This window comes from Mesocricetus auratus, unplaced genomic scaffold (genome assembly GCF_017639785.1).
Source record: "Mesocricetus auratus isolate SY011 unplaced genomic scaffold, BCM_Maur_2.0 Super-Scaffold_100025, whole genome shotgun sequence".
Classification (NCBI taxonomy): domain Eukaryota; kingdom Metazoa; phylum Chordata; class Mammalia; order Rodentia; family Cricetidae; genus Mesocricetus; species Mesocricetus auratus.
In genome coordinates, this window is record NW_024429206.1 from 7,804,271 (window position 1) to 7,831,254 (window position 26,984).

General features: G+C 43.6%; 1 long non-coding RNA gene across 1 annotated transcript; it reads left to right on the plus strand.

The window, feature by feature from the left end:
* The first annotated feature begins 1,141 nt into the window (after positions 1-1,141).
* On the plus strand, positions 1,142-26,283 carry LOC106021848. The gene is made up of 4 exons (XR_001196995.3): positions 1,142-1,189; positions 14,782-14,930; positions 17,703-17,950; positions 25,109-26,283. It is a non-coding gene; the product is annotated as an uncharacterized LOC106021848 (long non-coding RNA).
* Positions 26,284-26,984: the final 701 nt, after the last annotated feature.

The following is a 26,984-nucleotide window of genomic DNA, read 5'->3' on the forward strand; positions in this document are numbered from 1 at the left end:
AGACATATAGCTCTCTGTGGGTTCAAGGCCAGCATGGTCTACATAGAAGGTTCCAGGACAGCAAGGACTACATAATAAAGAGATCTTATTGAAGAAATGCAAAAATAGAATTGGCTACATAGTCACAGACTCTCCGGACCTAAAGTTTGAGAGCTGGAGGAGGCCCCAGAGTTACAGACAGGTATGAGCTGTCATGTGGGTCCTGGGAATTGAGCCCAAGTCTTCCAGAAGAGAAACCAGTGCTCTTCACCGCAGAACCATCTCTCCAGCCCCATTTTATGTCTTTAATTTGTTGGAGAACTTCACACAGAGGATGTCTTCTCCCCAACCGACAAATTTGTATGTTCATCTCATCCAGAAACTCTCCTGAAGACACACTTAAAATAATTTTGGTCAGATATCTGGGCACCTTATGGCCCAGTCAAGTTGACATACAAATTTAAATAACATGTGGATGGACTGCCCAGGGCTCTAAGGACAGTGTGTGACAGGGTTGGAGTCACCCAGTCTCTGAGGCTTTTACAAGACAGCAGTGTCACTCTGTCTGTGGACAAGATCATCAGGGTAGTGACTGCTGTCCAGCCATCAGGATTTCCTGCATCCCTTAAGGATAGCTCAGTGCCAGGCTTAAAGCACAGCCTTATATTATGTTTCACGACCTGCCAGAGAAGGAGGCTGCTTATTAGGAATGGGATCCCAGACTCTCCACTTCCCAGACAATAGTCTTCATACTTCAGGCTCCTTGTAAGGATAGTTTTGTTTTCCCTACACCACCCTGCAGAAACACCTCCTACTCCTGGCTTTGGCCCTCTAGGAACTCCAGGCTGGGCAGGGTCTGTAGCTATCAGAATCTCAACTTTCCAAGGAAAGTTGGGTAAACAGGCATCCTCCACTTGCAAGAGAAGTACCCAGTCAGGCTGTGGTAGTTTGGGTGCAATTGGCCCCCATCATCTCATAGGGAGTGGCACTATTAGGGGTATGGCTTTGTTGGAGTGGGTGTGGCCTTGTTGGAGGAAGTGCGTCAGTGTGGAGGCGGGCTTTGAGGCTCAGGATACCTCCCAGTGTCTTAGTCGATTTCCTGTTGCCTGCAACATGTAGGACTCTCAACTACCTCTCCAGTACTAACTACATCTGCCTGCACGCCACCATGCTTCCCGCCATGATGAGAATGGACTGAACCTCTGAAACCGTAAGTGAGCCACCCCAATGAAATATTTATAAGAATTGCCCTGGTCATGGTGTCTCTTCACAGCAATAGGAACCCTGACTAAGACACCAGCTTTCCACAGTCCCTCTGAGCAGGCAGGGGACCACACGCTGGGTGCGGGAGGCCAGCAAAGCACTTGAACCCCGATAGCACATCAGTTAGCCTTCATCTGCCTCCCACTAGCTGCACGGGGTGCTTCTGTGTGTGCAAGGGGCAACTTTGTTGAGGGGATTTGAGTTCCTCATTTCCTTTCTCTCTTTAATTCTCAGCAGTATCTGTTCCTCCATCCATGGCAGGTTCTGAGCATCTCAGACAGGCATCGATATTGACAGATGGGGCCCCTGGCCCTGGCAGGGAGCCCTATTAGAGAAGAGGAGCCCAGTGAGCTCATTAGGACGGCTACTCAGAGCCCTTCGGCAGCCCCAATTACTTGGCCTGGGCATCATGCATATGGAACGGTGAGAGGATGGCTGCGTCTGGATTCGGGTTTCCTCATGCAGAGGCAGTACAGGATAGGGTTTTAAAGTTAGAGATTTGGAGTTTGAACCATCCAAGGTGCATTGCAAGTACCCCGTTCCATTCCTATGGCTGTGTTAAAACACTCTCACCCCAAAGCAGCTCAGGGAGGAAGGGTCTGTTTCACCTTAGTCCATCATCAAGGAGAGGTAACGTGCACTGTTCAGAGCAAAGAGAAAACGTAGGGACCCATGCTGTCCATTTGCCTTCTGCTGATTCCCAGCTAGCTTTCTTCCCTCATGAAGTTCAGGCCTTACCTCACAGTTCACATTCAAGGTGGGTCTTCACACCTCAGTAATGATCAAGACAATCCCCCACAGACATGCCCACCCCCACAGACATGCCCACCCCCACAGACATGCCCACCCCCACAGACATGCCCACCCCCCACAGACATGCCCACCCCCACAGACATGCCCACCCCCACAGACATGCCCACCCCCACAGACATGCCCACCCCCACAGACATGCCCACCCCCACAGCCATGCCCACCCCCACAGACATGCCCACCCCCACAGACATGCCCACCCCCACAGACATGCCCACCCCCCACAGACATGCCCACCCCCCACAGACATGCCCACAGGCCAGCCTGACCTAGATAATTTCCCATTAAGACATTTCCCAGGTGATTCTAGGATATAGAGAGTTGATAGTTAATAGTAATCAGATCAACAGAAAGAAGATTTAAAAGAAAAGGAAGAAAGATGGAAGGCTGTGGACAGCTTCAAGCAGAGAAATACACATGTCTCTGGAGTCTAAAGGAGAGAAGGAAAAGATGAGATAAAGCATGTGCCTCACATGCTCTGAGCTGTGTGACATCTGCCCCCTAAAATCACTGCAAGGTCATGTGTTTATGAGCTCGTAGTCAAGTGTTTGCTGCACAAGGAATCCCTGACATGGGCTGCCCTTATCTTTATTGGGGTCTTTTATAGCTTCTGTTCTCAATAGTCTACCCTTTGCCCTTTGGTTCATTCAGTATTTATACAGCATTAGCTAGGCTTCCCTGGTGCTTATGAGTCCTGAGTCCTGTGCTAGTTGCTTTGTTTGTATGAAATCATCCTTCGGGGTTTCCCCATCTTCTGAGAATTGCACGATTGTCACATACAGGGAAGGAGCCCGGGATAGGAAAGTTACCCCAGGCCACAGCGGTAACAGCAGGGCTGACATCTAACCACTCCAGCCTCCTTGTTTTATGGTTCACGAAACTGAGGTTCAGAGAGGCCTAAAGCCTTGCCAGAAGGTGCACAGCAAGTTAGTGTCTAAGCCAGGATGAGAACTAGTGGCGGGATCACAGCTTTCTTCTCTCCTGCTGTATCTGGCCTAGCAGCTCTGCTTTCCTGATCAGACAGGATCCCCAGGTGAAGACTGGCTTATCTCCTCTTCTGTTTTAGTATTTCATTACTAATTTGTGTGTGTGTGTTTGTGTGTGTGTGTGTGTGTGTGCGCACACGTGCATGTGAGCATGTTCAGCTGTGTGTGCCACTGCCAACGTGTAGAGTTCACAGGATAACTGTTTGGAAGCTGGCTCTTTCCTCCCTTGTTTATGAGGCAGTGACTCTCGTTATTTCTGTTCTCCAGTCCCTGTCCCACCCCCATCCTGCTATGGGAATGCTGGGGCTTTGGATTCTGTGTGAGTTCAGGTGCATAGGTCACCAGGGTGCTTATCCCAAAGGAGTGAATTTCTCCTGGTGACATTTGAAGTGTCCATATTGGAAATGCTTCACTGTGGCAGTGGGATCTTCCTAGCCCCTCTCACCTTCCACCCAACATTTATCTCCTCTTGATAGACAATTCCAGAGACTTTGTTTGATGATGGTGACACAAAAGTGAACTTGTGTAGGACTTTGTTCCTGTCCCATGGGAAGGCAAAAAGTGAATAGACATTGACAATTGCAGTGACACGTGTCATAGCATAGGTATGGAATAAACTTCACTGGGGGAAAGCATCCTGAACACGTATTTTCTAAATATTTATTTATTTATCTTTGGTTTTTCTTATCTTTTTCCTTTTTTAAATTTAAATTAGAAACAAGCTTGTTTTACATGTCAATCCTAGTTCCTTCTCTCTCCCCTCCTCCCCTGCCTCCCATCAATCCCCTATCCCATACACTTTATGCTCCCCAGGGTGGGTGAGGCCTTCCATGGGAGATCTTCAAAGTCTGCCATATCATTTGGATCAGGTCCTAGACCCTCCCCCATGTGTCTAGGCTGAGAGAGTATCCCTCTATGCAGAGTGGGCTCCCAAAGTCCATTCACATACTAGGGATAAATACTGATCCACTACCAGAGGCCCCATAGATTAACCAGACCTCCAAACTGACATCCACATTCAGGGTGTCTGGAACAGTCCTATGCTGGTTTTCTAGCTATCAGTCCGGGTCCATGAGCTCCCCCTTTTTCAAGATAGCTGTTTCTGTGGGTTTCTCCAGCCTGGTCTTGACTCCTTTGCTCATCACTCCTCCCTGTCTGCAACTAGATTCCAGGAGTTCTGCTCAGTGTTTTGCTGTGGGTGTCTGCTTCTGCTTTCATCAGCTAATAGATGACAACTCAGGATGGCATATAAGGTAGTCATCAATCTCATTATTGGAGAAGGGCATTTATGGTAGCCTCTTCACTATTGGTTAGATTGTTAGTTGGGGTCATCCATGTAGATCTCTGGACATTTCCCTAGTGCCAGATTTCTCTTTAAACTTATAATGGCTCCCTCTATTGTGGTATCTCTTATCTTGTTCTTCTCTATTTGTCCCCTGACTCAATCTTCATGCTCCCTCATGTCCTTCTCTCCCCTTCTCTTCTCCCCTTCTCTTTCTCCTACCTCCCTCTCCCCTCCCACTGCTCCCAATTAGCTCAGGAGATATTGTCCATTTCCCCTTCTCTGGGGAACCATGTATGTCTCTCTTGGGGTCTTCCTTGTTTCCTAGTTTTTCTAGTAGTGTGGATTGTAGGCCAGTAATCCTTTGCTCTATGTCTGAAATCCATATATGAGTGAGTGCATACCATGTTTGTGGTTTTGTGACTGGATTACCTCACTGAGGATGGTTTTTCTTAGTTCCATCCATTTGCCTGCTAATTTCAAGGTTCTATTGTTTCTTTTCTGTTGAGTAGTACTCCATTGTGTAAATGCACCGCATTTTCTCTCCACTCTTCTGTTGAGGGGCATCTAAGTTGCTTCCAAGTTCTGGTTATTACAAATAATGCTGCTGTGAACATGGTTGAACAGATGTCCTTGTTGTATGAATGTGCATCTTTTTGGGTATATGCCTAAGAGAGGAATTGCTGGATCTTGTGATAGACTGATTCCCATTTGCCTGAGGAACCACCATACTGATTTCCGAAGTGGCTGTACGAGTTGGCACTTCCACCAGCAGTGGAGGAGTGTTCCCCTTTCTCCACATCCTCTCCACCACAAACTGTCATTGGTGTTTTTTATTTTAGCCATTCTGACAGGAGCAAAATGGTATCTCAGAGTTGTTTTGATTTGCATTTCCCTGATGGCTAAGGATGTTGAGCACTGTCTTATGTGTCTTTCAGCCATTTTAGATTCCTCTATTTAGATCTATTTAGTTCTGTACCCAACTTTTTAATTGGATTATTTAGTGTTTTGGTGACTAGCTTCTTGAGTTCTTTGTATATTTTGGAAATCAGCTCTCTGTCAGCTGTGGGATTGGTGAATATCTTTTCCCATTCTGTGGACTGCCGTTTTGTCTGTTGACTGTGTCCTTTGCCTTACAGAAGCTTCTCAGTTTCAGAATGTCCCATTTATTAATTGTTGATGTCAGTGTCTGTGCTACTGGTGTTATGTTCAGGAAGTGGTCTCCTGTACCAGTTTGTTCAAGGGTACCTCCTACTTTCTCTTCTGAGAGATTCAGTGTGGCTGGATTTATGTTGAGGTCTTTGATCCATTTGGACTCAAGTTTTGTGTATGACAATAGATATGGATCTATCTGCAGTCTTCTACACGCCAGCATCCAGTTATGACAGCACCATTTACTGGAGATTCTTTCTTTCTTCTATGTATAATTTTAGCTTCTTTGTCAAAAATCAGGTGTTCATAGGTGTGTGGGTCTATATCAGGGTTTTCAATTAGATTCCATTGGTCTACCTGTCTAGTTTTGTGTCACTACCAAACTGTTTTTAGGACTATAGTGTTACACCCTTCCCCCATGGGGGTCTGCCTGCTGATGGCTTGTTACTAGGAGCTTTTAGCTAAACACTTCTTGTCCCCTCCTCCTAGTAAGGCCTGCATGCAAGTTCCTGTTTTCCATCCATCCTTTGTCTAAATGCTAATTCCTGTTTTGGGCTCACCCTTTGCAGGAGGGCCCTGGGAACACAGGCTTCTACCTTGGTGATTTTCCATCATGCCTGCCTTTGGTATTTAAGGCTCAATTTTTGTAATGATAAACACCATTCTCCTTGTAAGAATGAGCCACTGTCTTTGTCTTCATTTTACATCCTTAGCCCTGATTCTCGGATCTTTGTGAAGTATGGTAGCACCATAGCCGCGAACACACCAGGAGTGCACTACACTATAGCTCTATAATAGAGCTTGAAGTCAAGGAGGGCAATGCCTCTAGAAGTTCCTTTATTGTACAGGGTTGTTTTGACTATCCTGGGTCTTTTGTTTTTCCGTATAAAATTGAGTATTGTTCTTTCAAGGTCTGTGAAGAATTGTGCTGGGATTTTGATGGGGGTTGTGTTAAATCTGTAGATTGCTTTTGGCAAGATTGCCATTTTTTTAAATTTCTTTATTTAAAGACTCAAAAGTCTTGTTATACAGCTCTTTCACTTGTTTGGTTAGCATTACCCCAAGGTATTTTATGTTAATTGTGGCAATTGTAAAGGGTGAAGTTTCTCTGATTTCTTTCTCAGCACCTTTATCTTCTGTATATAGTAGGGCTACTGATTTTTTTTTTAAGTTAATCTTGCATCCTGCCACTTTGCTGAAGGTGTTTATGAGTTGTAGGAGTTCCCTGGTAGAATTTTTCGGGTCACTTATGTAAACTATCATATCATCTGCAAATAGTGAAAGTTTGACTTCTTCTTTTCCAATTTGTATCCCCTTGATCTCCTTTTGTTGTTTTATTGCTCTAGCTATAACTTCAAGTACAATATTGAAAAGGTATGGAAAGAATGGACAGCCTTGTCTTGTTCCTGATTTTAGAGGAATCACGTTGAGTTTCTCTCCATTTAGTTTGATGTTGGCTGTTGGTTTGCTGGATATAACTTGTATTATGTTTATGTATATTCTTGTTAATCCCTGATCTCTTCGAGACCTTTATCATGAAGGGGTGTTGGATTTTGTCAACGGCTTTTTCAGGATCTAGTGAGATGATCATGTGATTTTTCTTTTTCAGTTTATTTATATAGTGAATTACATTGATAGATTTTTGTATTTTGAACCATCCCTGCATTCCTGGGATGAAGCCTACTTGATCATGGTGGGTAAGTTTTCTGATGTGCTCTTGGATCCAATTTGCCAGGATTTTATTGAGTATTTTTGTATCAATGTTCATGAGGGATATTAGTCTGTAGTTCTCTTTCTTAGTTGTGTCTTTGTATGGCTTTGGTACCAAGGTTATTGAAGCCTCATAGAAAGAATTTTGCAATGACTCTTCTGCTTCTATTGTGTGGAATACTTTGAGGAGAATTGGTATTAGCTATTCTTTGAATTTCTAATAGAATTCTGCACTGAAACCATCTGACCCTGGACTTTTTTTGGTTGGGAGACTTTTGATGACTGCTTCTATTTCCTTAGGAGTTATAGGCCTATTAAAATTGCTTAGTTGTTCTTGATTTAATTTTGGTAAGTGATATCTATCCAGAAAATTGTCCATTTCTTTAGGTTTTTGAATTTTGTGGAGTACAGGTTTTCAAAGTATGACCTGATGATTCTCTGGATTTCCTTGGTGTCAGTTGTTATGTCCCCCTTTTCATTTCTGATTTTGTTAATTTGTGTGTTCACTCTCTGCTTTTTGGTAAGTTTGGATAAAGGTTTGTCTATCTTGTTGATTTTTCTTAAAGAAACAACTCATTGTTACATTAATTCTTTGTATTGTTTTCCTAGTTTCTACTTTATTGATTTCAGCCCTCAATTTGATTATTTCCTGGCATCTACTCCACCCCGGTGAGTTTGCTTCTTTTTGTTGTAGAGCTTTTAGTTGTTTTGTTAATTCTCTAGTGTGTCTATTCTCCAGTTTCTTCATATGGGTACTTAGTGCTATGAATTTTCCTCTTAGCACTGCTTTCAGAGCGTCCCATAAGTTTGGGTATGTTGTGTCTTCATTCTCATTGAATTCTAGGAAGTCTTTAATTTCTTTTTTTATGTCTTCCTTGACCCAGGAATGTTGCAATTGCACATTGTTCAATTTCCATGAGTTTGCAAGTTTTCTACAATTTGTGCTGTTGTTAAATTCTAACTTAAAAGCATGATGGTCTGGTAAGATACAGGGGGTTATTCCAATTTTTTTGTACCTCTTGAAGTTTTCTATGTAACCAACTATGTGGTAGATTTTAGAGATGGAAAATCTTTTCCCAGCCCTTTACTCTGAGGTAATGTCTGTCTTTGTATCCATTCTGTTAGCCTGTGTCTTTTTATAGGTGAGTTAAGACCATTGATGTTAAGGGATATTAATGACCATTGATTGATTGTTCATTCTTGTTTGTTTTGGATTTGTTGTTGTTGTGTCCTTTTGCTATTGGTAAAGTGGGATTATCTACTGCCTATGTTTTTCTGGGTGTAGTTAACTTCCTTGGGTTGGAGTTTTCCTTCTAGAACTTTCTGTAGCGCTGGATTAGTGGACTTGTATCATTTAAATCTGGTTTTGTCATGGAATATCTTGTTTTCTCCATCTATATTGATTGAAAGCTTTGCTGGGCATAGCAGTCTGGGCTGGCATCCGTGATCTCTTAGTGTCGGTAGAATATTTATCCTGGACCTTATTGCTTTCAGAGTTTTCATGGAGAAGTCAGGTGTAATTCTGATAGGTTTGCCTTTATATGTTACTTGGCCTTTTTCCTTAGCTGCTCTTAATATTCTTTCTTTATTCTGTATGTTTGGGTTTTGATTATTATGTGGCAGGAGCACTTTTTTGTGGTCCAATCCATTTGGTGTTCTGTAAGTTTCTTGCACTTTCATAGGCATATCCTTCTTTAGGTTGGGAAAGTTTTCTTCTATTATTTTGTTGAATATGTTTTCTGCACTGTTGAGGTGTGTTTCTTCACCTTCTTTTATAGCTGTTATTCTTAGGTGTGGTCTTTCCACTGTGTCCCATATTTCCTGGATATTTTGTGTTAGGGATTTGTTGGATTTAAGATTTTCTTTAGTAACTGAATTTATTTCTCCTAGTGTATCTCCAATGCCTGAGATTCTCTCTTCTATCTCTTGTATTCTGTTAGTTATGCTCGCATCTGTAGTTCCTGATCATTTACCCAGCTTTTCTATTTCCAGCATTCCCTCAGTTTGTGTTTTCTTTATTATCTCTATTTCAGTTTTAAGTTCTTGATCTGTTTGAATTGTTTCCTTCATCGGTTTTATTTTTTTCTTGGCTTTCTTTAAGAGATTTGTTGATTTCTTGTATTTTTGGTTTGTTTTATTCCTCCATTTCTTTAGGGGATTTTCTCATATCCTCTTTGAGGGCCTCTATCATTTTCATGAAGTTGTTTTTAAGGTTATTCTCTTCTGCGTTGGGATGTTCAGGTCTTGCTGGTGTAGAGTCCCTAGACTCTGTTGGTATCATATTGGCTTTTCTGTTGTTTAATGTGTTTTTATATTGTTTTCTTCCCATCCATTCTTCCAGTGAGTGCAGGAAGAATCTTCTCTTACTTTACTGGTGGGTACTGGTTCAAGGTTCCCTTTTGGTGGGTGCAAGCAGGTCCAATTCTCCGATTGCTCTCCTCTTCCAGTGAGTGGAGGAGGGACTAGTACCGGGACCTTAGCAGCCTCTGGGTGGCCTGACTGCAGTGATGAGTTCTCCAGTAGTCCCTAGGCCTCAGGAGACTCCAAGCAGGGAATTGGAAGGCAGGCTGGAAACAGGCCCACACTTGCCTCATCCTGTGAGTGGAGGCGGAACTAGGATACTGGCAGTCTCTGGGTGGGCTGGACCACCAGGATGGGTTCCCCAGTGTGCAGTCCCCAAGCTTCAGGAGGTTCTGAGTAGGCCAGAAGCTATTTTTGATTTTTTGAGACAGGGTTTCCCTATGTAACTTTTGGAGCCTGTCCTGGAACTAGCTCTTGTAGACCAGGTTGGCCTCAAACTCACAGATATCCACCTGCCTCTGTCTCCCAAGTGCTGAGATCAAAGGCATGTGCCACCACTGCCCAGCTCTGAACATGCATTTTGAAGGGCCAGATACATTATCATCCATCCCATTAGATAGTGGGCTCTGTGAGAGAAGAGACTTCATGAGACTCTCACTGCTGCATCCTTAGCAGCCAGAACAGTACCAAGCATGAAAGGTTCTTAGTTACTGTTTGTGGAATGAATGCATCAGTTTAAAATATATCTAAAAAAGGCCTCTGGATGGAACAGTGTGTGTAAAGGCATGGAGTTGTGAAAGGGTGTGGCATGGTTGGCAATGGCCAGAAACTCACTGGGGCTTTTGCTTGTGACGTGATAGAGCTGAGATCTCATTCTGGTCCTAGAGTCCCCTTCCTGGCCCTCTGCTGGCAGGCATTGGTCATGCCAAAAGCCCATGGCTATTCTACCACCTTTGCCTGGTTAAAATTCTGGGCCAGGGTGTCTTGTATTAAAGCTGATATTAAGCCATAAAATGTAATACGTTATGACACCATAAAATGCAGTGTAATTGCTATAAAACCATAAATGTAATGTAACAGGCACAGTGTCCATTATGCGCTTCATAGTCTCAGACGGGTTAGCTTCTACTCTTAGACAAACAAACAGTTCCTACTCACTGCTACCTCTGGAGAAAGGTACAGAGAAACCATCCATGATGAACATGAATCTCACAGTGCAAACACCCACGGAGGACGTGGTGTGGCATGGAGGAAAATCCCCAGGCTTTGTAGTTAGACAGAACCTATGTTCCATGTTTGATTCAATAATGTCTAGATTGAGATCCTGAAAAGCAAAGCCACATATGGGGATTCAGACCAGTTTCCTCCCAGAATCCCTTTGTCCGGCTCCTTCTCCCCACAGCCCCCAACCCTGCTCTCCTCCCTCTAGATAGTAATACCCAGTGTCTGTGGGGGTCATTCTTACATCTCAAAACAGTCACCTATCAGATAAGTATTTCTTCATGGGATGCCCATGCAGGCATCCTTGAGCAAGGTAGATAGATGGGTGTGAGCAACTGTTAGCGGCCAACATTTGCAGTGTTTGAGTGAGGGGTACACTAGTGGGAAGGATGTGGGTAGGAAAGGGTGATGGTGACTGCAGCTGACACAAACAACTTATAATGTATAGCTGTGTCATTTTGTCCAAAGGCCATCTTCCTACCTGTATATTTTCATTATAAAATGTAGACATTTTACCTATGGTTACCTATGGTAAAGCACACATACAGAAATGAGATCAGAAGGAGTCTTATGGAGTCCCAGACTGACAGTGTTTTGACATACAGATATGTGTATATATACATATTACACACATAAACAAAGCATCATGTAAACATAGTCATACATGTGTATGTGTGTGTATATATGTATACATATATGTATACATCAAATACATAAGCAGAGCATCATGTAAACATAATGGATTAAGAAATGACACATTACATGTGCTGTGGGAGATAGTAATTTATATTCTGACAGACTTAAGGACAGACTTAAGTGTGACATATAGTAAGTCATCTAAGTTCAGGTTGGTATCAGGTCTGCACAGTCGAGGATTCTCAACCCCTGTGGATAACAGGGCCTGGCATTTGCATATAATTCATACACATCCTCTGTATACTTTAAACCACTTCTGTATCACTTTCAGAGTCTTGTATGATAGAAATACCATGCACTTAGCGAAACTGTTGTCCAGGGAACCTGGAGGCAGGAACTGATGCAGAGGCCATGGAGGGGTGCTCCCCCCAGCTTTCTCCCCATCCTGTCTTCTTATACTACTCAGGACTACCTGCCCAAGGCTGGTACCACCCACACTGACATGGACCCTCACACACCCATGATCAAGCAAGAAAATGTGGCACAGGCTTGATTGCATATCAGTTCTAATAGGGTCATTTTTTCAGTTGAGGTTCCTTCTTATCAAATCACCCTACTATGTGTCAAACTGATATAAAATTATATGTGTGTGATGGGGGGTTGTGCCTGTGTTTGAGTGTGTGTGCTCTTGAAGGCTAGAAGAAGACATATCTTGGATCTGGAGGTATGGTCATTTTTGAACTGCATGCTGGGAACTGAATCTGGATCCTTGTACTAAAACAGCAAATGCTGTTAGTCACTGAGTCATCTCTCCAGCCCTTGCTATCACTTCTATACATGCATAACCAACTCCTCCTGTCTGGGAATTCACACTCATAGGTTTGGCTCAATGGTAGATTTAAAACTATTTACAAAATACAGTCTAGAAACCTTCAAAGCAGACATAACAAAATCATCACAAAACAAAAGCATCGTAGGTCTCAGCTGCACAGCACATGAACATGGCTCTGGGCAAATGATGCTCAAATAGGTGCCAGAGACTAAGGTGTGTGAAATGACTGGAGGCTACAGCGGGGCTTGGGTGCATCACTTCATTTGGATTCATTTTGGTGCTGGACACTCAACATATTCAAGTTATGCTTTTTGAAGATTTCTAGATGGTTTGGCAGTATAGTTGGTGAATTATGGGAAAGGAAGGAAAGAGGGACGTGGGTTCTTGCCCAGGAGGAGCTGACACTGCCTAGGAGCTCAAGCTCAGTGAGTAAGGGTACCTATGCTGGGGTATGATAAAGAGGGGTTAGCTAGATGCTTATGGTAGGAGACAAGAAAAGAAAGACACGGGGCATAGAGGAAGGAGAAAGAGGACGAGAAGAAAAAAGGAGAGAAATGAGAGAGGGACAATCGTGCAATAACAGAGACAATGGTTGGAAAGACAGAGAGAGACAGGATTAAGGGTTCCAAGAACAGAGGAGAGTAGTCCCGGTTGTCTGAGAATGCATTTCTAGATCACCAGTGGGGTATATGAAACCACAGACAGTATTGAACCCTGGATATAGTGTGTCCTCTTCTATTGATATCTATGACCAGTTCAATTCATAAATCTGCCATAGAAAAATGGCAACAATAATGGATAATATTGAATGATTGGGATAGAATGTAATTGGGGCTAGAGAGATGACTCAGCAGTTAAGAGCACTGCTGCTCTTCCAGAGGACCTGGGTTTAATTCCCAGCACCCCCATGCTCACACCTGTCTGTAACTTCCAGTTCCAGGGGATCTGGAACCCTCACTTATGTAGAGCTTATGAACTCCTTATTTATGGATTTTTTATTTAGTTTTATTTTTTTTGCACCACAGTGAATAACAGGTCCAAAGAGAGTGAGCACTGTGGATTAGAGAGGAGTTAGCTGCATCGTTTACAATGGAGGATGGAGGAAGGATGGTGTGAGGTGGGCTGGAGAAATAAGCAAGGATGGATAAAGCATAAGCAGATGATGGCACACACCAAACCACAGGACGACATGATAATATGTATGCAGCCCATGCTTCTAGCTACCTAATCTCCTAACCAACAATGTATATGCACACACATCTATCAACACAAAGCCCCCTAAAACCACATGGAACACCTCCTTATTCTAGTCCATTCCTTTATTCCCTGGGAGGTGGCAGAAGAGTTCATCTAAGACAGACACTAAGAAAAGCTTCGAGGGCCTTCCGTGGCATTTTCTCTATTCACTTTCAGGTGGTGGTGTGAACACTGGCAAGCCATGGTTATTATCTAAGCTAGTGGCCCTGCAAGACATCTTGTCTCTCTCAGCGGGAAAGTATGACCTGTCTTGACGCAGTAGTCAGTAATGACAGTGCCTCGCTACAGCTTGGCTTCCTGGCAGCCTTCTTCCAATGCAGTTACAGTCCGCCCCAAAGTGTCATTAGTGAACACAACAGACCATAAAAGCAGGCAGGAAATGAGTCAGCACAGCAAACCCACTGTGACGTTCAGGGAGAGACACAAAGAACCAGCAAGTGGGAAAGGCATGATGCCAGAAAGAGAAAGCCGCTGCTGCAGGCTGGGCTTAGAAACTGTAAGAGGACATAGAGCCTGGCATCTTCCAGCACTACTGGCTGTGCATGCCTGAGCTCGTGTTCTGAGAAAGAACCTTGTGGATACATGCATAGGAGTGGCCACTGTGTGATTATGTGTCAGAGTAAATGGGAGAAGGCTTTCAACTCCCAGGGGCAAGCCATAAAGCTTGATGAAGATTGAGAAAAACAGATTATCTGTTATGCTGCCTCCCTGCTTCTGCATAGAATATTTCTAAGCAAGGGAGATGTGTCACCAAAATGTCGACCACAAGACAAGTGAGAGTAGTGTCCTAGTCACTCTTCTACTGCTGTGAAGAAACACCATGACCACAGCAACTCATAAAAAAAGCCCTTAACTGGGGGCTGGGTTACAGTTTCAGAGGTTTAGTCCATCGCCATCATGGCAGGGAACATGGTGACACACAGGCAGACATGGTGCTGGAGAAGTAGCTGAGTGTTCACATCTGCAGACAGTGGGAACAGAAAGAGACCTTGGGCCTGGCTTGGGCTTCTGAAACCTCAAAGCCTACTCCCAGTGGCATACTTCCTCCAACAAAGACACATGTACTCCAATAAGGCCACACCTCCTAATCCTTCTCAAGCACTGTCACTCCTTATGCTGAGTATTCAAATATATGAACCTATGGGGACCATTCCTATTTAAACAACCACATATGGAGTGTGTCAGATAGTTCTGTAATCTGTTGTAGAAGGATCATGGCCTGGGTTAGGCATATCTTTCTTGTTTGAGAATGGACTATTAGGCCTTTGGATTTATACCTGGCAACTTCAGGGAGCTGTCCTGTGAAGGAGAGTGGGGAAAAGAACCACTCATTTGCTTGATACATTTTGCAGATGTCTACAGGTACTGAGAAGTTATAGATGCACCTCTAGGATGGAAAGGTGAATGTATCAAAAGAAAATTTATCAGGAAAGGACCTAATGGGAAAGACTGCCTGGAAAGTCCCTGCACAGTTTGCCTAAGGAGAGTCATGAAGGAGATGGTGAGTGTTAACATTATATAATATCTCCTGTGAGTGTTACATTGTATACCATTACCTATGAGTGTTACATTGTACATCATCTCCTGTGAGTGTTACATTGTATACCATTACCTATGAGTGTTACATTGTAATCATCTCCTGTGAGTGTTACATTGTATACCATCACCTGTGAGTGTTACATTGTGTATCATCTCCTATTCCTCACTGTGTTGCAATGCACATGAGACTACAAGCCCCGCTGAAGAATGTCTTAGTTGAGGTGAAGTTTAAGCTGCTGTAACAAAGAGCACCCCCCCCCGCCTCAGTGCATTCAAGGAGATAGTTTATTTATTATTCTTGGCTTTGCTCCTTAGGAACTCTTATCTTTCTGGAGCATTGTCCTCATTTTTGAGGCTCTGCTGTAGGAGTGCACATCCTTGCACACCCTTTGTAGACAGGAACAAAGAGGAAAATAACACAACACACATATTTCTTTCAAGCAAGTGAAGTGATGCTAGCCATATCACTATTGCTTTCATTCCATTAACTAGACCCTTCGTACAACAAGTTCTTGCCCCAAGAGAGGCTGGGAAATGTAGTTCCCAGCTTAACTGGCTCATATTCCTCCATCATCAAGCAAGAAAGGAAAAATGGGATTTCATTAGAAAACTGGCAGATTTAGTGCCATCTTGTCCCTGATGGGAGTCGCTGTGCTTTCTCCTCTGGATTATTGTTAGTCTTGTCAAATGCACCTTTGTACCTGTCACTCTAAAGCATCAGAGCCACTTAAACAGGTTTCTCTACTCAGCACTATCTGGTGGTCTCCCATGTGTGCTCCGGATAAAAGCCAAAGTTCCTGGAATTGTTTACCAAGCACCACTGGTTTCCAGCCCCTATCCATGCTTCTAACCTCATCTCCTCTCTCCCCCTATCTCACTCTGCACACTGATCCATGTCAGGCATGAACCTACCTGAGGGTCTTTGCACTGCCCAAGGGCTCAGCACCTGTGAGTTCTCTGAGCCAGGGATGGGCCTTAAGATCTCTACATAAGCTATCCCGGAGAGAGGGAGTGTGATCTTGGACAGTGGACTCTGTAGCACTCAGGAAATAATCTGAACCCAGTGAGTACATTATGATGCTAGCAACTGGTGTTATTCTGTGATTGGGGGTAGAGGAGATTGGATGGAAACAAAGAGACCAGTAGAAAGATCTGGAAAGGGCATTTTTGTTTATCATGGCACTTCTCAGAATGGCCAAGATATGGAAATAGCCTAGCTGTCCATCAACAGGTGAATGGATAAAGAGAATGTGGTATAGACAATGGAGCTTTACTGAGATGTAAGGAAGAATATAATTATGCCTTTTGCAAGAAAATGGATGAATCTGAACATCATTGTGTTCAATGAAATATAAATATCATGTTTTCTCTTACATGTGAAATATATATTTAGATAGATTAGAAAGGGGATATGTGGGGGATGGAGTAGGAGGATAAGAGAGGATCCTGGGAGGGAAAAGGAGAGAAAAACATCTCACATTCCCTCTCACATGCAGAACTTAGATTTAAATAACACGAAGACAGAGTAAGACTAATTGGGGTCAGGGCATGAAGGAGCCCACTAGTGGGGGGCTAGGAAAGGCACACATACAGATGAAAAGGTCATGAAGAATCCCAGTGCTCTGTATATTCACTACAAAGACTTAATTTGGAAATGTATCCTTTAATAGAAGTCCAGATCATGGAGGAGGCTCAGTGGGTAGAGTGCTTGCCATACAAGTGCGAGGTCCTGAGTTCAGATCTCAACCATTAAAGCAGAATGTGGTGCTTACAGCAAGACGGATGATGCAGACCAGAATCCCAAGAAGTTTCTAGACCAGCTAGTCTAGTTACACACAGAAACAAGCATCAGGAGACCCTCGCTCTAACAAGTTGGATGGCAAGGACCATTTGAGATAGTCTGCCTTCCACATATGACTATGATATGTGGGTGCCCACACTTACACTAGTGAATGTGTGCACACACGATTTTAAAAGGACCTGTCAAGAAATGGCTCTTCAGGTGGGGGTCCTTAGAGAAAGCAGGAAACAGAAGATTTGAGAAGAGAATATAAAGACTGAACTCCATTGGACAGAGATGGGTGTGAGGGAATCTTGCCATTGTTGGGAAGCTAGATGCCTCACCCATGAGTGGCAGCTTTCTGGTCCCTACACTTGAGGACTTGAGGATTGCTTGCTTGAGACTCATAGAAAAAAAAATGTCAAACAAAAGTATTCTTGGTAACCATGTGTGTCCCAGCTACCCCCATATTTCTTATAAACCATGTCACAGTATTGATCTATGGACTATTGTTATAACATGCTGACTCAGAACTCTGTTGGAGAGCTACAGTCTGCAATGTTGACTGCACTCTCTTGCCTCATGTGACACTTAGTATTGGTCAATTTGACAGGATCTAGAATCATCTAGCAGATCACTCTCTGGGTGTGTCTGTGAAGGAGTTTCTACACTGGGTTAATGGAGATGGAAAACACACCCTAAATATGGGCAACACCATTGCATGGGGCTCAGGTGGAGTGGAACAGAGAGGGTGGGCTGAGTATCCACATTAACCCCTCTGCTCCCTAACTCCAGAGCTTGTGTGGACCACTGCCTCAATCTCCAGCTGCCACACCTTCCCTACCATCCTGTGTTCCCTGGATGCAAATAAATAAACCCTTTCTTGAAGCTGCTTTTATCAGATTATTTTGCCCCTGTATTGAGAAAATATTTAACACACCCCTATGTCTCTAGGGCTCCACAGAGTCAACAGAGAGATGAACAACCAGTAAGAGGCTGCATCGTGAGTACTTCATGTCTTGAAAAGCATTGCGCTGAGCCTTCATTACCAGCCACTCAATGTCTGACTTTGGGTACGGCATTTCCTTCCCTGAGCTTTGGTGGGCCAAGTGAGGAGGTTTGGACTCAGCCATCTCTGATGACCCTAGGATATTCAGACCGCCTTTAAAGGAAGGAGTTAAAATGCACAAGAATCCTGTGAGGTGAGCATGACCAGTGAGGATATTGACATGGAAAGCTGCTTGAGCCAGGTGACATTTGCTAAGTGCTGGGTGCATCTAAAGACAGCCGTAGAACCTAATTGTCTCTAGAATTCTATAGCAGAGTCATCTTGCATCTTGGGGAAAGATTATCCAATCTGGGGTCTCAGATGTTTAGATTGGCAATTGTGGAGCACTATGTAAAGATGTGTCTCTGTTCTTCTTTGCCTACCTAAGGCGACTTCTGATTGATTTAAGAATGACCAATAGCTAGGCAGGGGAGGATAGGCAGGACTTCCAGAGAGAGAGAGAAGAACTTGGAGGCAGAATCAGAGAGGCAGGGATTTGCCAACCAGACATGGAAGAAGTGAGAGATACTGTACTGAGGAGGTAACAAGCCATGTGGTAGACTGTAGATATGAATGGCTTAATTTAACTTTTAAGACCTAGTTGGGAACAAGCCTAAGCTAAGGCCAAGCTTTCATAACAAGAAGTCTCCATGCCATTATTTGGGAGCTGGCAGTCCAAAGAAAGTCTGACTAAAGGCAATCCCAAAGCTTCAGCCTTACATCCAGCTTGTTCTCTTATTCTATGGCTACCTTTATCTTGGGCAGTCAAGGCACTGGGGATCCTGAAGAATTGATTATCCGAAGAACAGTGCTATCCCAAGAGTGACAGGCACGAGGCACAAGAGTCCACATTGACAACAGCACAGTCACAGTTTTATTGACAAACCTGAGCTAGCAAAAAGACAGATCTCATCCTGCCCAACTGCCCTGGCTTTCTAGACCCCATGCAGCTGATGTCTGCAGGGAGGGCAGATTTGGGGGCTCAGATGTTAGAGCTAAGGTGAATCCCACACCCCTTCTCCCTGCCCAGCCAGGCACAGTGTGCAACTGGCAGGACATGCTCAGCACTCTCTCACTCTATTCAGGGACAGACACACACAGAAGCCATGCAATTTCCCGTGAACCCAGCTAGGGCCCAGGCAGGAATGCAGGGTAAAGAATGCATGTGCGTTCAGTGGGTATTGGAAATCCATGCCTTCCTGTGGGGAAGGTTGACCCTCCATATTGAAACCCTTAAAGGCCGGTATGTACATTTAGCAGGTGCTCCTTAAGTTAATTACATAAATCTATCTGCATGGAAGCAGGACTGGATGTTTAACAACTAAATAGTGGTTGTTTTAAAATATATATTTATTTTAAATATGTCTAATGGTTATAATTATAAATTAATATATCAATTGCATATATATCATACATATTTGAAAACCAGGGTCTTCCCTTGTAGCTTAGGCTGTACTAAACTAAGATTCTCCTGCCTCAGCTTCTTCAGCACTTAGATTTCAGGAGTGGATCATCACATCTGGCTAGTATGCATATTTAACTGACAATTCCTAAGCAGCTTTGTGTTTATAGAAATATTGAGTGCAAAGTGCAGAGGCTGACCTCATCCCTCCTACAGAGTCCCCCTTTCATTAATATCACGTCAATGCCATGCATCCACACAATGGAATATTACCAAGCAGTAGAACGTTGTAAGCTGCTATGGGATGAGTCAATACGGGCACGTCATTATAAATTATATTGCTTATAATTGGGTTTGTTCTGTGTATTGTTAATTCTATGTGTTGTGATACATGTGTAATGATGTGCCTTTACTATGATGGTTTCACATAGCAGGGTCCCACTGCCCGGAACACCTGAAGTGTGCAGGTGCTGGTGTACATGCATATTGTATAGGTGTGTGTGTGTGTGTGTGTGTGTGTGTGTGTGTGTGTGTGTGTGTGTGTAGGCCAAAGTTAATGTTAGGAACTTTCCTTATTCATTAAGGCAAGATTTCCTCAACTGAGCCTAAAGCTTGCTGATATGGCTAGTCTATCTCTGCCTCCTGAGGACTCAGTTTACAGGGCAGGCCACCCCCAGCATGTAAGTGGATAATGAGAATCCAAGCCCTGGTCCTCAAGCTTGATCCATAGAGCCCTGTCCCTGTTACTTTAACACTAAATAACATTCCATTGTGTGACTGTGTGACAGCTTATTTATCTATTTACCTACTTCTAATTTGGGGTGATTATGAATACAGCCACTCTAAGCCTTCACGTGCAGATTTCCACCCCCAAGTCACTTGGGTAAATGCCACAAAATGACAAGGAACAATGGACGGATACCACGGTATGCGTGGGTTTACGTTTTTATCTTAAAATGAGGCTATTTTGCTTTATGTGTGAAGGTTTCACCTGCATGTCTGTGCACCACAAGAGTGCTGGGATTCTACAGAGGTCAGAAGTCCCAGTCCCCTGGGATTGGACTTGGAGATGGTTCTTAGCCACCATGTGAGTCCTGGTAATAGAACCAAGGTCTTCTGAAAAAGCAATAGGTGCTCTTAAGCACTGAGTCATCATTTAAGCAAAGGAACTAATCTAACTTGCATCTAAAGTTGATGTGCCTTCTTGTAGTCCCATTGGCAATGAATGAGTCATCCGGCCATGTCCTCACTACTATTTGGTGCTGTTGGGTCATCCTATAGGTATAACTGTGGTACTCCAGTATTGTTTGATTTGCAGTCCTCTAATAACATGCCTACTGCATACACATTTGCCATCTGTATGCCTTCCTTGTTGAGGTGTCTCTACAGACCTTTTTTTTTTTTTTTTACCATTTTAGACTTATTTGTTTATTATGTATACAGTGTTCTGCCTGCACGTATCCCTGCAGGCCAGAAGAGGGCACCAGATCTCATTACTGATGGTTGTGAGTCACCACGTGGTTGCTAGGAGTTGAACCTGGGTCCTCTGGAAGAGCAACTGGTGCTTTTATCCTCTGAGCCCCCATTTTTACCATTTTTAAAATCTGAATTGTATTCTGCTATTGTCCTTCAGGAGTCATGGTGTTTCTGGGTTTTCTTTGTAAATTTTGAAGAGTTTGTCTCCCATCTGTGGTTTGTCTTCACATTTTCCTGTCTTTCACAGAAATGAAACATATAAATTTGAATGAATTCCAACTTATTTCTTTCACAAGTCATGCAATGTATATTTGAATCTGGGGTGACAATGCCAAATCCAAGGTCACCTAGATGTTTTTCCCATTGACTCAAGCACCTCCCACTAGGCTTTACCTCCAATGTTGAACAATCATAAGTTTCAACACAACACAACTTTCCATGAGGACAAATGGCATTCACGCTATCACAGGCATTAGCCCCTCTTAAGGAGGTAATCCCTTTCAAAGGGCCCACCTCCCAACACACTGCCACAGTGGTGGTCAAAGGTCAATGTGAATTTTGGCGGCACAGACCATATTCAAATGACTGCAGGAACCAGTCCTGTGATAGTGCCTACAACAGCTGGAAGGATGGACAGCAGAAAGCTGTGGGCTTCAACAGACATCAAGTTCAGTGACTGAGACAATAAGGGCTTTCCCCACTGAACCTCTTAGTCCCCTTAGGATCCTGTTCGGGTGCGGTCCCTTTTCCCCACCATTGCCCATTTTCTCTTCCCTAGCTTATAGTCCTTTGTTAAGTTTCCTCTCTCTCTCTCTCTCTCTCTCTCTCTCTCTCTCTCTCTCTCTCTCTCTCTCTCTCTCTCTCTCCTCATGTCCCATATCTATCCTAGATCAGAAATGTTATGATTACAGCCTCAAAATTCAAAATTGTTCTTGAAGGAACATGTTGGGGGAACTAAATGGTCTCTTTCTAAGACTTACTTCCAAGAACAGAGAATAGCTCGCTGCATTTGTGGTTATAAACCATGTTGAGATTATATCTATATCTGTAATATTTATTTGCTGTCTGTTTATCTCCATCTATATTATTTCTTTATCATTTATATCCCTCTCTCTCTACTTACCAATCACCTACTGTCTATCTATCTATCTATCTATCTATCTATCTATCATCTGTCTACCTACCTATCTATCCATCTGACATCTATATCTACCTGTCACTATCAATCACCTATCACCTATATATCATCTATCTAAATAGGAGTACTGCTCATTTCTATGTGTCTTCAGACTCTAGAACCTTCCTCTATCATGGTGCCTGTGTCCCCTGTCTGAGAAGCAGGTGGACAATGGTACTAAGGGAAGGTACAGCAGGCAAAGGCCTCTTCCTGTCTCACCCTTATGCTGGGGCATAATTTACAAGCACCTGTATATTCTTACCACTTTTAACATTAATTTTGGAGGCTTCTAGTAACCATATTTCATTAAGATGCATAGTTTTTCCATGATGAGCTCCTCACAATTGAGATGTGTTTCATAATTCCCCATCAGTCAGTGAGCATGCTGGACTTCAATAATTCTCCATCAGTCAGTCAGTGAGCACGCTGGACTCGCAGTTTCTGCTCCTGAGCACCCTTGGTCTCAGGTTTCACACTGAGACCACTCTAGCTGAGTCATGTGGCTGACACTTGACCCATTGGTTTTAATTGCCACTTGGAATGTCCTCTAAAATTATGTTATGATATGATTTCCCATTGAAACAGAAAGTCTCTGTGCATCCATAGAGGCTCCCAATAGAGCAAGGACAGAAGTGTGACACTAGTGAAACAAGCTGTTGTTTTGGGGGAATGACTCTGGTCTCCTTTTTTTTTCTTACAAAGCAGCAAACAAATCTTTGCTTGACCCCCAGAATAAAAACAACCACAAGTAGATGACGCTGTGTTATATTTTGTCACAGATGAAGCTGTGTTATATTTTGTCACAGAGCCATGTATAAAAGAATTTCATCTGCTTTTGTATATGAGGATGTGCGTGCATACGTGCTGCACACTTTTTTTTTTTGGTTTTTACGAGACAGGGTTTCTCTGTATTGTTTTGGAGGCTTTTGGTCCAGCCTGGCCTCAAACTCACAGAGATCTGCCTGCCTCTGCCTCCCGAGTGCTGGGATTAAAGGTGTGCGCCACCACCTCCCGGCCAATTTTGGGTTTTTCAGGTGTTGTTGTAAACATCTCTTGTTTGGAGACAGGGTCTCTCTCTGGCCTGGAGATTATCAGATAGACTGGGCTGGGGCCAGTGAGTCCCAGGGTCTCATCTCTATGGTGCTAGGATCACAAGCATGGACCACTACACCTGGCTTTTTGTGGGGGTGTTGGGGATCATTGTAGGTCCTCATGTTTGCACAGTAAGCTCTTTACCAATGAAATCATCCCCTTTGCCCTTAAAACAATTTCTTATTATACTATACACCAAGCCTTGGGCAGTGGCGATGAGAGGAAACTACCAAGTTCTTTAGAACAGGTTGAAATACTCTCACGTGAAGAATGCTGAGACTCACATGAAGGAAGGAGGCTGCAGCTGGCTGAGATCCTGCACAGGGCTGTGGAGGCAGTGTGCCATCACTTAATTAGAAGAGATTTTACTTTTCTCCCTTCTTTTCATCTCAAATAATGGTGCATCCTAAAATCAATTGTTTTACGTTTGACGAAATACCATCGAATTCAAGCTAATTAAATAGGCCCTACAATTCCAATTTAATGATCAATTAGCTCTTCTGGTATAATGCTGATGAGTTGTATTTATTTAAATTTCCGTTTCACCTATCTCCCTAAAGATGTCTCCTGAAAGGAGAAACAGGAAGAGAGGAAAACAAAAAGGAAAAAAACCACAAAAACAAACCCTGATTTTGAGAGTAAAGTATGTGACTAAGCAGTAATACCAACAAAACTATGTACATCCATTAGCTCAAAAATGCTACTTCTAGGAGAGAAAGTGTGAATGAGCATAACTGCTTAGCTCCCAGGACACTTACTTCTGCCAGCTTCATTTATAAGAACAAAAGCAAGAAACATCCAAAGTATGAGCCAGTGGGGCTTCTCTGTTTGACAGAATGGAGTAGTAGGCAGACATTTAAAAGGGAATCCTGTATTGGGTTAGGGGGTGGAAAGATGCTCATGGCAGGCACACTATGCACTAGAACTGGGCTTGCTATTGTTTTGATAAACCAGTAATCACAATAATCAAGATGCTGATGGGATCAACAAAGAGAATCACAGTTGGCTCCCTTCTCTGAACAGGGAGAATATTGTTTATTTTTCTTCTAAGTTTTCTCATTTTGCTGCACTAAAATGTTTTTATGGAGTTAAAAACTAATACGATTAAGGGTGGGAAAGAAAATTAATGTAGTCCCTGCTGCCAGCGAGCCAAGAGAAAGCCGTCAGCTTAAGCCACTCTGAGGTGTTTCTTAGGATGGCCACAGGCTCCTGCTCCAGTAATGACTTTTCTGCAAGAAAAAAAAAAACACATCTAATCATTCTACTAATAAAAGAATTCTGGTGGCAAATGGTTTTAGTTCAGTAATCGGAGGAGACAGTAGTGGAAGCTGTGGTCTGTTTGCATTTGTGTGGGAAGTCAGGGAGGAATCCACAGAGTCGGTAAATATTTGCTGCTTGGTTGAGTGTTTTCGTCTTCTGTCTCTCCGTCTCTTTGCTTTCACCAGGAACAGCTTCTCCATCAGCAGGGTGTGTGGAGTGGAATCCAGATGAGGGAGGTAGAAAGACTGGGAAAGAATCCGTTAGAGACTGAATGTCTGTGGGCCTCAAAGCCCATGCATACCTCAGGGCTGGAAAGGTAGCTAAGTGGTTAAGAACGCTTGCTGCTCCTCCAGACCACAGTTCCCAGCACTCACGTCAAATGGCTTATAACCATGTGGAACTCCAGCTCCAGGGGGCCTGAGGCTGTCTTCTGGCCTTCACAGGAAACCACATACACTGCACACACTTCTTAAAAACCTCCCGGGGCAGGAGAAGGAGAGGTGTTGGGAGCAGGGACAGGGACAGGTTGCCCAGGACCCAGAGAGAGGGAGAAGCCAGGATATCAACACTCAGCCCCAGTGTGACTGTGTTTGAAAGTTATTACAGCTTGAATTGGGCTGTGTCCGACTCAAACTCAGATGCTGGACATTACTTCTTGATCTGATGATGCTGTGTTTGGAGCTCTGGAAATCTGGGATGGTGGGGTCCTGACTGGCAGAAGCAGGTCACTGTGGCCTCTGAAGGGCACAATCTCCCCTGGTCTGAACATCTTCCGTTTGGTACTGCCAAGCAGGTGAGGAGTCACCCCCACACGCTTCCTTTGCTGAGAACAGAGGCATTCAGCTTTCTTGCTGTCTCAGCGTTAACCATAAGACAAAATAATCTTATTTTCTCGTTTCTTTCAGGTGTTTGGTCAGGGCTTTGTGAGCATAACTAACAGCAATGGAGAGGCTACGGAAGTAGCCATGTTTAAGTGAGTCACAAAGGTGTGGTCCTGCCGCCCGATTCCATGATTAGTGGCCTCACAAAGAGATGCAGAGATCTCTCTCCCTCGGCTCTCATCACCATCTCTGGAAACTGCAAAGAACAGTCCTTATGAAAATCCAAACTGGCCAGTACCTGGATTCTGAACTTACACCTGGGGAGCTGTGAGATAATACACATCTGTGTTTAAGCCCTGTGGTCAGCTTTCAGCTCTGTACAACACTGAGAAGCTTCTTGCATGCATTGTCTGGAAGGGAAAGAAACCTGTTTCTGCCATTGCTTGGCTGTGTGACCTTGGCCATATCCTTCACCACTGTGAGGCTGTACATTGTCATCTGCCCAGTGGAAATAATGGTTGCCTACTTGCCGTCTTGAATGCAGTAAGAACTAAGGGGCTAACATTGTCTTCCATAGCCTAATCACATCATCTCCCACTGAAAAAATATCCACAACAGATGAATGGATGGAGAAAATATCGTATATATGCTTGTGGATTGGGAACATTAATGCTGTGAAAATGACTATCTTAAAAGTGGCACGCAGTCAATACAATTCCCATAAAAATTATAACATCATCCTTTGTAGAAGCAGAAAAAAATCTTAAAATCCATTTGGAAACACAAGACCTTGGATAGTTCAGTCTTAAGGGAAAAAATACTATTAGAGGTACCACCATACCCGATTTGAAGTTATATTACATGGCCACAGGATAAAAAACAAAACAAAACAGTATTATGCTGACACAAAGGCAGAAGCAGAGATCAGTTAATAAGACAGAAAGTCCAGATAAAAACCTGCATAGCTTCAGCCTCCTGATTTTTGATAAAGACACCAAAAACACACACTTGAGAAAGAGGGTTGTATAGTGGCATCTTGCCTTGCCAGTGAACTTGTGGTGGTGGCCACACCCTTTGGGTGTGGTTTCAGGTACAGATGTGACCCATTATAAGGTAGAGGAGGGGCGGGCTCCCACTCTCTTGGGTTGCAGAGAGCATCAGGAGGGCAAAGACTGCATCTTCTGGAGCAGGAAGACCGTGGCGGTTATTTGCTCTTATCTGAGTAAGTAACTCCCTAATAAATACCTATTTATCGATTATCTTGGGTCTGATGGACTCTCATTTAAGCCCACCTTTAGGGTTGTTATATTCAAAATGCTCAACATGCTCAATGCGGGTTTATTTGTCTCCATTTTACGATTTTACAGCAGACATTTAAGGAGAACTACTACCCAGCTCTTTGTATGGTTCTGGGATATATGCAAGGGCCAGACAGAGCCCCTGCTCTAATGGGGTCAAAGCATGTCCACTGAGAAACACACACATGCAGGTTTTATGAATCAAGAGATCATTGAGTATGGGGTGAGGGAAGCAGACACTAATGAAGCATTTCCGCTCCACTGAGGTTGGTAGAGCACACCCTGGCATTAGCGGGGAAGGTGGATGGAGAGTCGAGGTAAGGACATATACACACACGGCAGGTGATGTCTCAAACACTGACTAGGGGTGATGACCCCTGCTGCCCTCAGACCAGATGAGAAAGAGCCCTGCCTACACACTCTGAACACTATCAACCTTAAGTTTTTGTGCTCATCTCAGCCCTGAGAGGTGCTCGGTCCCTCTATACCAACTGCCATTTTTCAGATGGTAAAACAGTCACGTATAAAATCTAGGAAGCATATGTTATATTGATTTGCTTACTATGACTATAGTGGCAAGCATTTTCCCTCAGATGACATAACTCCGTTCAACAAATGAGCTAACAGATTATCCTCAAAAGGCAAAGTACAAATGTGCAGAT